The sequence below is a fragment of the Elgaria multicarinata genome, chromosome 14, assembly GCF_023053635.1.
Source record: "Elgaria multicarinata webbii isolate HBS135686 ecotype San Diego chromosome 14, rElgMul1.1.pri, whole genome shotgun sequence".
Classification (NCBI taxonomy): Eukaryota; Metazoa; Chordata; class Lepidosauria; order Squamata; family Anguidae; genus Elgaria; species Elgaria multicarinata.
Genome location: NC_086184.1, coordinates 14567944 through 14581048, shown reverse-complemented (window position 1 = coordinate 14581048; position 13105 = coordinate 14567944). Strand labels below are relative to the sequence as shown.

The following is a 13105-nucleotide window of genomic DNA, read 5'->3' as shown; positions in this document are numbered from 1 at the left end:
CCAGCTAGATGGGCAAAACTGCCCCTCTAGCGAAAATGCAGGCGCATGGAAGCAATGGTTGCCTCTGCGCTCCTACCACTCTGCACAGGAAGCCCATCAGTCTCCGAGTTTATGTTTAGACAGCAAAAAGTCCTACAACTCCTGGCCTTAGTCAGCCAGCATATCTTTCTGGGGCACTCTGGGAGTTGTAGGATTTTTTCCTGTCTAAATATAAATAGGATTCTACCCTTAGAACTGATTTCTGATTACATCTCAGGGCTAAATATATATGATGTGCAGCTTTATCCTTTACAAATGAAAAAAGCAGATATATAAGGCTGCGAGGCTGCAATCCTGGCTGATGGAGAGAGGTGCTTAACTCTCCCCCCCCCCCGGGCCATTTCCCACTCAGATTCCACCCCACCCCACCCGCAGCTGTTTTTCTCTTGGAAGGGAAAAAGATACAGCAGGCCCCATCTCACTTTTCCTTACAACGAGAAAAGCCGCTCAGGCATTTTGAATGGAAAAATAACTTGGGGGTAAGAGGTTAAGCAGCCTCTTCCCCAGACCAGTCTGCCACTCAAGCAGCCGCTTTTTGTCCTAAAAGGGAAAGGAAAGGAGTTAGTCAACGTTACATGCAACTGCGTATCATTTGTAGCTAGTGGGAAATACTAGAGCATTCAAGACATTTTCCTCTTGAAGGAAAAAGTATCAGCATCTTTACATAAAATAAGTTGCCACACATTCTGGCACACACACACACACACACACACACACACACACACACACACGGCTTCCTTTGATGCCGTGCCTTGTATAGTGAGAAGGGTTAAATTTATGTTCTATTACAAGACCCCTTCTCCCTCCTCCCCCCTTTCTTCCTTTTGGTTTCATCTTCTCAGTAAAACACATAACTTAAAATGAAATCAAATATTAAAAATGACAGACTATATAAGTGCTGTGAGTAACTTCAGGTCACGGAGGGAGGGAAACGCAGGCAAGTTGTCAGGCACTATCTGTCAGAGTGAATTAGAAACAATCAACAGAGACTGGAAGGGAAGGTGATTGTTATTAAGCAGTGGGGCTGTGAGCAAGCTACCCAGATGTGGTCATGCATATAAAGAACAGGAAACAGCAGTTTAATTCAGGAAGCACTGGCGAATAGGGCAGCACAAAGGATAAAAGTCTTTTGTCGCTAATAAGCTGGAAGTTACTTTGATAACAGCAGGGTTAGAGTCTAGAATAAAACACATTTCTTTCCCTACCATACACCATTAATATCACAGAAATGTGGTAGAAAGGAATGTGTGGCACAAGTAAAGATTAGTGCTTGGGCCTCCGCATCAACAGCAACACAATGTCACAGCTCATATTATTAATTAGGAAACCACGATTGGCTATGTCTAGGTGACAGGAGGGGGTGGGGGCGCCTGGGAGGAGACACTAACTCCTTTACCTCTGCAATGTGCTCCAAACTGGAACTCGGCACAACGCAAAAATAATAACCGCATCATTGTTCCAAGAGGCGCACCGCTAAATGGTTTTGTGCTTTTTCTCCACCCTTTTCTTAGCCCATGGGAAAGGTGAATAATTGGAAACAGTCTAAATATAATGAAGACCATTTATGTGGTGGCTAAAAATAATTTTGCATGCAGACGGGGCTTGATTTCAGAAGGGGCGAGAAAGGAAATCAGAAATTTTATAAGCATGCATTCTGCAATTATCCTTTCAGGCTGGAGGTGGGCAACAGCTCTGCAAACAAAGCTGAGATTGCAGAGATCTAAAATAAAATAAATAAATACATGAATATTCAACACCCAAATCTCCTTCAGTGCATGGATGTAGTTAGGTTGGTGTACAGGCATGACATAAAATTCAAGTGGAAGCCAAATGGAAATACTGAACTGCCACATGTCTGGTTAGTGATCCATGGCAAAAATCAACCAGTGATTCAAGGCTGGATTAACATTATTCTAAGTAAACTAGAGAGTAGAGGCCCAGACATATTGGGAACCATAATAGAACTTGATTTTCCGCCAGAGTGTCTGCACAGAGAACGTGCAAATCATGTTCCACGTGACACCTTCTAATTTCACATGGCAATAGCCTGGCTTTTGATTCATCACATAACAATGGAGATGTGCCTAGGGAGAGAATTTTTAAAAATTCCGTGGCAATTCAAGTATGATCAACAGAACATTCAAGTTCTCCACAGGTGACAAGGGAAGATGGTCTGCAAATGTCTCTCCAAGACATTGGAAGAGGAAAGATCTGGACTGGGGCAAAAGCAAAGAATGAAATCAACTATTGCTGTTCCAATGTGCTATTTTCTTTCACTTAATTGTGTGATTATTGTCAGCAGTCCTCATGTGTGATTTTGGCCAGCAGTCCTTGAAACTATGAGACAATGGTATTTATTTATTTACTTATTTTATTAAATTTATATCCTGCCTTTTCCCCTCCTTAAGGAACCCAAGGCTGTGTGCATAATCTTCCTCCTTTCCATTTTATCCTCATAACAACAACCCTGTGAGGTAGGTTGTGCTGAGAGTCTGTGACTGGCCCAAAGTCACCCAGTGAGCTTCCATGGCTGAGTGGGGACTAGAACCCAAAACTCCTGACTCCCAGTCCAATACTCTAGCCGCTGCATGACACTGGCTCTCTAACACAATACACAAAAAGCTATACTTGTGCATATGCAGAGTCACCACAACCATCTTTGCCACATTTGGAAGGAAAACTAAGAGCTTCTAGCCAAGGAGGTACAACGTCCAGACAGACCAACAACTCTTAAATCAAACATGATAATCTCTCTTTGTAATTTATTGGGCCTGTTCAGACAACACTTCAGCCTCTGTTATTAGTGAAACGGTGGTTCTCTGCAGTCAGCACTAATCACAAGCTGTGCTGTCGCATACAACACTTTAAGCCACAGTTAGAGCCGCTAACACTACTGCAGTCAGTCTGACTGGTTAGTGAGTGAAAATGCATCACACAAGACCCCTTAAACCGGGCTGCTTAGCCAAAAGCCTTAACCAGCAGGGTTTAAGGTGCCTTCTGAACAGCCCCACTGTAATTTTCTGGCATGGAACTAACAAACAGAGACCCTGCTCAGACAACACACTAAGCCACAATGGTTAAGCACTTTTAAGCTAAACATTATGGCTTAGCGTGTTGCGTGAACCATTCCTAACCATGATGGCTTGCTAACATAAACACAGTTTAAACATGCTCACCAACCATTTGCTGCAAAAGGGGTAGCGGCTTAACCATGGCTTAGTGTGTTGTCTGAACAGTTCCATTATATCATTCCCCATCTGCAAGAGGGTGGGATTTCAACAGCCATGTCTCCTAGCCCTTTCATAGACCCATTGAAATGAGAATATTTACTGGCTGAGTGAACTCCAGGCCTTTGGAACTGTAGGCATGGTATATAACATCTCTACATAGGCAAAAGATGCTGTCTTCTACATTAACACAAAATTAATCACTAGAAAAGGGATGCTATTCTCCACAGCCCCTTCCCCCACCCCCAGCCAATGTGTAGTTTCTTCTAACCTTCCAGACTTTGCAAGTGGCCTTAGTGTAAAATTTACAGCGTCTCTTGCCACCTTATTGACGAAGAATACAAACGAGGCTGCTGCGGACATCGGTTTGACAAACACAAATCCGTAAATGATGGCACATGTCAATAGGCTAAGGAGCAAGATGGAAATTTAGAAAAAAGAAAGAAAGAAAGAAAAAGACAGAGTGGATTTGTCCTTATTTAAAATCTAGAGCAGAGCTCTACTGCATTGGAGATTAACTATATAAATATTTTTTAATATACTTTTAAAATGTTTGTGTTCAATGACTCGCGCCAAGTTTGCGTGCTGTCGATCACTTTCTTAACAGCGAGCAACATTTATAGGGCCATAACTAAAGGTTTTTTGTTTTTAATTTAACACCCCATTAAAAGAAATGAGAGGAAGGGACATTTGCACCTTTGCTGGGTGTCGTTGCTTCCAGCTCGTCTCCATCAAAATGCAGATGCAATAAGACAGCCTTCCATTGATTTACAATGCTGTCTCCTAAGACGCAAGTCCTGCGTCCTTCCCTTCCCCCTCCCGCAGACGTTCAAGAATGCAGGTGTGCGCGTGCTTGTGTTATTTCGTTAATGGCACATCACTCACTACCCTGCCGTAAATACTGGATAGAAACAATGGCTATTTTAATAGCGTTTTCATTAGCTTGATGCGTTCTTGCCGAGTGAAATCTAGGCTATCGGTACATTCCTACGACACTTTGAAAACGGGCGGAATCGTATTTAGTTACCTGCTGTGGTAATTTGGCACGTGAGGCAAGGAGAACCAGAAGAGAGATTTGAGAGGGGAGGGGAAGCAAAGAGGGGGGAAAGCAAAGCGGAGCAGAGCTAGATTTCTATCTGAAGCGTCTGGTCACATCCTGTTCACACGAAACTGAGTCCTTTCTGAAGAATGCGGATAAACCTCATCAGGAGACCAAGCATGGCAGACACTTACAAGACTTCTCTCAGTGGTTATCTCGCCAGGAGCAAGTTTTCAAGGCATAATTTATGAGGATGTCGAGAAAGGGGGGGATTTTTGTAGGGGACTATCAGCAAGAAGGAAGGCAGAGTGTAACCTTCGCCACACCTGCCAGTTCTTATCTGCCAACGCCTTCAGAAACCTCACTTCCTCCTCACTCAAGGCTTATTTCTGATCTTTGAGCTGAGTTTGGGGTGAGAGGGGAGAATTAAAAGGGGAGGGGTGGTTAGGAGAATCAGTGGGTAGGGGGAAGAATTAAGCAACCTTGCCCATCAACTGATTCTCCCCTACAGTCCCACCTTCACCCCCCAAATTAGCACATAAGGCAAGCATTAGGTTGGGATCCGGTGTTTGCCTCATAATGTGTAGTAGCTCCATGTCTCCCTGGGAATGTCCAACTTCATAGCTTCCTTGAATGGACTTGCTGGATCAAACTATAGCTGAATAAAGTAGCAAACCCAGTTCTAATGTTCTGAATAGTATGAGGTTGTTTTGCATGTTTTTGTTCACCAAATGGCCCTCTGGAAAAGCTCTCCTGCATCCCGATCGTGGCCAGATGTGAAGGAGGTGAGTATTCCTGAACAAGTTGTACTTAGGGCATATAGCAGGGGTCCCCAACATTTGGAACTGAGCAATGTGAACAAATTCTGTTCTTAAATCAGCCTCTTTCATCACTATTTTGTCTTAGAATCATAGAATAGTAGAGCTGGAAGGGGTCTGCTCAACCCCCTGCTCAGTCCAGAAATCCACTTAAACATTCCTGACAGATGGCTGTCCCGCTGCCTCTTGAATGCCTCTAGTGTGGGAGAGCCCACAACCTCCCTAAGTCATTGGTTCTATTGTCGTACTGCTCTTAACAGTCAGGAAGTTTTTCCTAATGTCCAGCCGGAAACTGGCTTCCTGTAACTTGAGCCCATTAGTTGGTGTCCTGCACTCTGAGATGATGAAGAAAAGATCCTGGCCTTCCTGTGTGTGACAACCTTTCAAGTATTTGAATAGTGCTATCATGTCTCCCTCAGTCTTCACTTCTCAAGGCTAAACATGCCCAGTTCTCTCAGCCTCTCCTCATAGGGCTTTGTTTCCAGACCCCTGATCATCCTTGTTGCCTTCCTCTGAACCCCATCCAGCTTGTCTGGAGTGTTCATGGAGTGTTCATTAATAGTGAAGCCACTATGAGGGAAGCAGAAGATCAGGTGGGGTGAAGAAACACTTCTTATGAGACTTAGAGACAGGTAAGAACATTCTAGATCAGACCGAGGGTCCATCTAGTCCAGCACTCTTTTCACACAGTGGCCAACCAGCTGTTGACACAGTGGCTCAGTTCAGACAGCATGTTTCTCAACTGTGGTTTTAGAACTTTTTGCAGCAATGGCTGATGGGATACCATTGGGAGGACCACGGGAGGAGAATGGGTGGAGGAACTTTCAATCAAACATTGTGATGGGTTTTACTCAACTCTACAGTATCCCACAATCACACAACGGTGGCATTAATGTTGTGTGGGGAGTACCCCCTAAAAACTCAACTGTTGAGTGCATTTTTCACACAGAGTTGACTTACGTGTTGTCTGAACTGAGCCAGTGTGTGTTATCTGGAATGAAGCAGAAGGACCGGAGTCCAGGAAGCCAGCTGGAGTCCAGGATCAAGGAAGCGGCTAGGCAGGATGGGTGGACTGACATCTAACCAAAACTTGGGATCAAGTACTGTGGGGGTGCTAAGAGATTTTCCTCAAACATTTGCCCTCTTTTTTAGTTGGAAAAGCCTAAAAATCCCAGTGCACGAGGGAGAGCTTCCCAAGTGGGAGGGGGGAATCCTCCACCACCCCTTTCTTTGCATTCACACACATGACATCTGCATTGTCAAGTTGCTTGTTAATGAATAAGGCATTCATCACATGATCAGACTACATAAACAAGAAGGTCAATTCTGTTTCAAACCTATGTGAATATGATTCTGCCAATGAATTAACTCCTGATTGAAAAGTTGCACAGTTTCAGCTGGCTAATCACATTTTATTTCACTGCACACAGACAACATGGGAATGAAATTAGCTGTTTGTTTGCACATTTTGAAAAAAAAATGTCTTTAAGCCCTGGAAGGAAGTTCAATAGATGGTCAGGTAAGGATTTGGGGGCAGATACGGTAGCGACTGTTCACCTTGCTGGTTTGTTGCAGGTTTCCCCCCCCCCCCACTCCCAATGTGCCATACAATGAAGTATTTGATGTCTCAGTATCTTTGGTATGATGAACTGGTCTTTCTAAGAGAAGGGGTTATTTATCAAGGACTTACAAAGCCATTCTGCGCTAACTTATCTGCTGAGAAAAAGACAGAATTGATGCTCATTTCAACCGTCTCAAATTTCGTCCAAAAATAGTCCCACATCACTGCTTCCAAGGAACACAAAATTAAAAGCAAAGCAGGGTAGCAGCAAGGTATGAAATCCAGGGGACCGAGGGTTGGGCTTAGAAGAAACAGGTTCATTTGCCATCTGTGCCACAGACTTAGCTATGGGCAAACAACTATCTCTCAGCCTCAGCTCCTCAGTTGCAAAATAGGAATTACTTAGACCCACGTCAAAGGATTGTCGTAAGAGGAAACACAATGAAACCTGCTGCAATTTAATCTATCCATTTACCTAATATAAGTACAAAATGGGAGTGGCAGCTGTCACTTTCCTTCTTGGAATGAAAAAAAAAAAACCACACACAGAGACTCGTATTCCAGTATCCTACGACCATGATTCATATAAAATGGTAATGATGAAGAGTATTTGAACATGTGCAGGATGCCTAAGGAACCCCAATGATGCCTACTCAACTGGGACAGGGTTTCTAAATCCAGCAGTGCTGATTTGCAGAGGACAGTCCTCTATTTGAAAGGCTGTCCAGTCTTTAATACATTAGGAATGTATGAGGATTTTTTATTTTTATTTTTTGCTTGCAAAACGTGCAAACATGCCCCATACAGCCAGGTGTCCACAGAATATATTTGCAAATTGTCAAACCTGTAGTTGCATTTGTCTCATTCCCAATTTCCAGTCTGATTTGCATAAATTTCCTAATTTGTGCAGTTTTCGTCAGTAGACTTAATTGCCCTGCTTTAGTCTATGGAGGAAATTTGTGCAAATTCGATCACTGCTCGATTTGTGCACGTTTCCCGTCCGTGCAGAGCGAGCAGTGATCGCGAACAGGAACCAGGCACAAGGCAAGCAGTGAGGCAACGCTCGGAGAATCCTGGCAATCACGAACTCTGCTAGTTCTCTATCCCAAGAAAGTAGAGCAGGGGGGCATCAACAGTTAGCAGCAATGGGACAGCAGACTAAGGAAGCATGCCTGCCCAACTGCTCACTGTCTAGCCCACTAGGGTGAGATGCACTGCACTTCTATTTAAGTCAAAGTAATTATTTGAAAGTTTGCATCTATGCATATAAATGAGAACATGCAAATTTTATGCAAATAGGCACTCACATTTTGAGCAATGCCTTTTGGGGGAAGTTAGCAATGTGTTTCACATGGCCATCCTATGTGAAACAATGAAGATAAGTTGCTTCGGCTATTGGGCGGTATAAAAATGCAATAAATAATTAAAGGCTGCACAAAATATGCAGGGGCTATAGGACAGTGCTGGGCAACATGCAGCTCCCACAGCAACCCCCACACCCCAAATTCACCGCTGGTGGGATATTTCAGTGGCAAACTGAAATGGTGGCCTAAAAAGGCCAAATTTAGTTTTGAAGCATTGTTTTAAAGCTAAATCTGGCCATGTTAGGTCACTGTCGTGAATTTCAGCAGCACACTGCGTGGGTATGACCCCCAGGGTGTTCCACAGGTGAAATTGGCCCCTGCAGCACCCCCAAAGTTGTCCAACCCTGATCTAAGAGCACCCCCAGAGTACTCCCATCTTTTTCTGAGTTTGTATTCACTTTCAGACATTTCAGTGACCACAGCTGGGCAGTTATGTCAAACCATAGGCTTCCATGTAGCCATTTGAAAAGAACCGAATTACCCTATTTCTTCGATTCTAAGACACACTTTTTTCCCCATATAAACATCTCTAAAAATGGGGTGCATCTTAGAATCACGGGTGCGTTTATTATTTCTTAGAATCAAAGCTTTTTTTCTGTCAGTGGTACTGAAATTAGTGTGCGTCTTACAATCAATGGTGTCTTAGAATCGAATACGGTATGTATGCTTACGAAAATGCATAAAGGGGGCGCAGGAAATTTCCCTACTTCTTTAAACACTCCTTCCTCTAGCTAGCATAATGCTCCGTACTGGTGCCCACAATACTTCACAACTGGTGCATGAAGTACTTATCCCATCCTTGTAGCAGAACCGCTACCACTAATGTAACAGCTAAACGTTCGACTCTGAGCTCTCCCATCTGTGTTTTCCTTCCCCAGAGGGTGAATAATACACTAAGCAGCAATTCCCTTACTTGGCACATAATCTCTAAACCTTATAGGCAATTCTAGCGATTTCCCAGTCCAAGCAGATTGGCAGTTGAGATGACTTGTTTGACATACTGTAGGGAGCTAAACACTTACCTTATTAAAGGACTGCCCTCCAAAGCGCAGTGTAGTTAAATAAACTGTTGCCACTGTAATTGTTTAGCGAGCACACTGCTGATAATATTATGAATTGCCGCTAATGTCTGGTTCGTAAATTAATACAGGAGTATCATTTGGTGTTAATTCCAATGAGTTTCCTGAAGTTAAGTATATGAAGAGGGATTAGCTTCCTTAGACTGAAATAACGAGAATGACTGAATCACACACAGCAGTGCGGAACCCAAGTGATAGGCAGCAAACATTTTGTGCTTGTGCCGCCTGTCCATTAGAGGACTCGTTTGCTAAACCATGAACTCCAGTGAACAGGCCTATAGGCTTGAAAACGACTGTGTGCAAATAATGACTGTCGAATTAGGCACTTTTACTCCAGGCCCTCTTATGCCCACTCACAGAGACTTATCTTTGTTTTTCTTAGAAGTCCACTTTTCTAAGAACCATGGGGACACTGTCATCCTAATGTTTATTAATAACACCTTAATAAATTAGTAATAAACCATAATTGATAGCAGCTTTTATCAACTTGGCTAGATTGTCATCTGAGGGTTCTCCACAGCAAAGATTTAAATGTTTCATTTTATTTTTAACTTTCCCTTTTCTCTATTTCAGTAATGTCAGGCAAAGAGGTATGGCTTTACTATGTGAACGAACGATGGTGTAGAATAATTTATGACTTAGGCTCAGGCTTTCAGAAAAGCTATTTCAAATCTTCACTTTGATTTGGTTGTATCAAAAACTGCTCAAAATAACAGCGAAGGCTCTTGCAAGTAGAATGTGTTTGCTGCACCTCAAGGAGAGCTAGACATTCTCCATACCCAAAATGCAGGTGAGTTGCCAAGAAAGCCCACTTGTACAGGCTGCATAAATTAACTCAATTTTCATAAGGCCGACTGTTGCATCTGATTTTCCCTAGAATTCGAGCAGGTTCATGTATAGTGAGATACAGTAAGGGCACAGAGCATTGGAGGACCAAGTAGTAGCAGTCACAGCCAGAGGCCAGAAGTCTAACAGTGACTTCTGCCTGTACATTTAAAAACCACTTCCTGCATCAATGAGGGCTAGTAACCTTATGAGTTGCAATCCTCAGGACATTAGGATCTGCACAGTGAATCAGACTCCTGTATATAAAACCAGGCAGTAAACACACAGCTGTACTGGATGCATGGCGTGAGTAATTATCGCTGTGTATAAATGTATTAAAAACTCTTTTCAGAACCCACTATGGTTTCTAACATACTGCCTGTACGTTTTAAAACTTTTCTTCTTCATCATCATCAGTGAGCAACAGGACTCTACTGATTGTGGAAAAAAAGCTTTTATTCCATAGTCAGGCAGTTCCTGGTGCCCACTGATAGATCCCTGGGAAATTAAATTCTGCACAATGAATCAGAACCCTACATATGCACCAAGCATAGATGGTTACAGGGGATAGTTACCCACCTGCCACCCTGAATAGTTTGAAGTGAACATTTTCTATAGGACTTTGGCATTCTTGCCTTCAACATTAATGAAAGACACGGACAGAATTCTGCTCACAGTGTCATTCAAGCTCCACGTTTGATCCCCTCCCCATATTCTCTTCTACCCCTTGCACTAAAGTTTCAAGTACATTACACCAATTCTATTCAGCCCTACAACTACAGCTCTTCTATTTATTTATTTTTTAAAAAATGCTGAACTTCCCACTCACTTTAGTACAGCCTGGTGGATGAGAGACTCTCAACTGATGAGGACTATGAAAGGATCATTGTTAAGAGCAAGATATAAGGCTTGGAACGGAGAAAGGGAGGAGGGAAGTTCAGGAAAAGATGCGAGCATATCTTACCTTAGCAGCTTAACTGCATACTTGTTTTAAGGACTGTCAGTCTGGTTAGAAATCACTCAGTGAAAGGACGCAGCTGAGCCTGGCACTGACAGATTGCCAAAGGGGCGTCCCACTTCCCTATCACAAAAGAAAAATAAAGAAAGAGATGATGTAAAGTGAAATGTAACAAATTCACCAAATCACAGCAATATGCAGAGGTCAAGGAAATTCAACTGAAAAGGTTAAAGATGAAATCAAATCTGGTGTATGAGAATGAAAATCTATCCCAAAGCAAGGCCAGTGGTGACGCGTTGAAGACAAGGAGCTAAATACTGCATAGCACTGGGATCTTTCATTTTCATCAGATCAATAAAAGCTTATATTTATCAAGATTCCAAGCAGCTGCCACTTCTGACAACCTCCACTTTATTTTCTCCCTCCTTGTGCTTAGATCAGGGCAAAGAGGAGCAAAAATGCAGCTTTTAATGCTATTTACACCTGAAGTCACAATTCCATTAAGAGGGCCTGTTTTGTTAAAGAAACAGGGATTGATATTATTATATTGGCAGGAGCTGGAAACTCTCTTTGTTCTTCTCTCCATGTTTTCCCCCCTTTGCAATCCAGACCCAGCAAGAAGATTTTCTGACATTAAGTGCACTTTTTTGTTCAAACTTACCATTTACAAAGAGAGGAAAGGCTTGCTGCTAAAACAGTTACTACTCTAATCATCTGTACAACAATATTTGCTATCAGGCATTCTAAATAGATTATCACCAGTCCATCTGTGTCATTATTGATTTATAAGGCTTTAAGCGGCTTTAAAATGGAAGCTTTCCCACTAAGGGGTTTCTTGTATAAATCAGAGCCGTATTCAGATATAGCAGCCATCACTCAAGAAAACTGTATGTGTGTGTGTGTGTGCGTGCATATATATAAATATATATATATATATATATATATATATATATTCCTAAATCATAACAAGAAGGAGAAAATGATAAATTGCTTGTAATATACTGATCCAAACTGATATGCAAATCTTGTTTTTTAAATATATGACTTGAGTAAAAAGAGGCATCATTAACATATGAATGCTATATGCAAATGATAGTGACAGAGCAGATGTTGGTGCATGTAATTGACCTATATTGAGAATTGCATCAGAACCCTTAACTCTATTAATTCACTACCCGGTAACTAGATATTGTCCAAAAAGTACATTCTTTGAAACCATACACTGGAAGTAAATCTGACAGGGTTCCAAGGAAGCTGGAACAAGGTCACTGTCACCCGTATTTTGCTGTCATCTGCATTCTGCTCCTTATGGATGACATCATCAAGTGCCTGTGTAAATCGATCACTTAATAGCATTTAGAAAATACTGCAGTAGGGAACAGGTTAGAGGGGGGGGGTAATGCCCCAGTTTTATTCTTTTTCTTGGCAGAAATGTCATACCTCTTAAACTGAGGGTTTTTGCATGAGTGCACTGTGAAACACACAGATGCCATTTTATTCCCTGTCTTTATTTTCCCCCTTCTTCTCAGAATGACATTAAATTGTATTAAATAGCCTTTTGTCCACAGGGCACAGACCACCCTGTATATGATAATGTATTAATGCCCCACGTTCTAACCACTGAGCTGAAACATTCTGAGACTTGGAGGAGAAGTATGAAGCCTCATTGTGTGTATTGCCTGCTAACAACTGTGACACATACTAATAGAAACATACCTAATAAATTACTGCTTTCAGGTCTACCAAGCTGACATTTCTCTGCAAGGGACAATTTTATATTTGTGGCACAGAACAAAATTGCTTCATATGAAGCTACTGTGGATTAGCATAAAAATTAACACTTAAATTTCAGCTTATTTTCTACCCTCTCCTCCTGCCACAACAATCAATTCCTCTTATAAATCTGATTAGATTTTATGATGCTTATTATTCAGAGCATGTCTCAACACAGCATTCACAGGCTTGAAGACTATTTGTTTAAATAGGGAAAAAAAGCAGCAGATAAATCTATAGGTATTTTTTATTACCCCATTCTCAACCCGTTTCTTTCTCATATTGTAACATCAGTAATTGATTGCACACATTAATTAACATGTAAGGTAGAAATTCTGCATTATGCATGATTTATTTTCCTATCTAGTTAGTAGCATTGTCTGCTGACCTTGTGCTTCTAGGACATTGGACTCGATTTGGGT

The 13105-nt window shown here is 42.0% G+C and overlaps 1 protein-coding gene across 1 annotated transcript in view; it reads right to left on the bottom strand.

The window, feature by feature from the left end:
* Positions 1-13105, bottom strand: part of ZNF536 (zinc finger protein 536) — a 328037-nt gene that overhangs the window by 154041 nt on the left and 160891 nt on the right. The window contains exon 4 of the mRNA XM_063141427.1: positions 10917-11033. The gene's annotated coding sequence lies outside the window, so the exon portion shown is untranslated. The remainder of the gene's footprint in view (positions 1-10916; positions 11034-13105) is intronic.